The following is a 278-nucleotide window of genomic DNA, read 5'->3' on the forward strand; positions in this document are numbered from 1 at the left end:
TCACGGGCACCAGGATCACGGCGCAGCGCCTGCCCGGCCCGGGGAGGACAATCCCTTGCTGAGCTGGTGCATTCCAGCTGGGAGCTCTGCTCACACATCCGCTGGCCTGGCTCTCCCCCTCTTCCGTGCCTGGGGCCCGGCACAATGCTGCAAATTCCCGCCTCTGGGATCAACAGCGACAGATTATTTCCCTAATTCCCCCATGCCTCGCTACTTCCAGCGCCTTGCCCAGAACGGTCTCGCCCGGCGGCAACAGGCTCCCAGCTCTGACCCGTCTC

This window comes from Phaethon lepturus, unplaced genomic scaffold (genome assembly GCF_000687285.1).
Source record: "Phaethon lepturus isolate BGI_N335 unplaced genomic scaffold, ASM68728v1 scaffold29173, whole genome shotgun sequence".
Lineage (NCBI taxonomy): Eukaryota > Metazoa > Chordata > Aves > Phaethontiformes > Phaethontidae > Phaethon > Phaethon lepturus.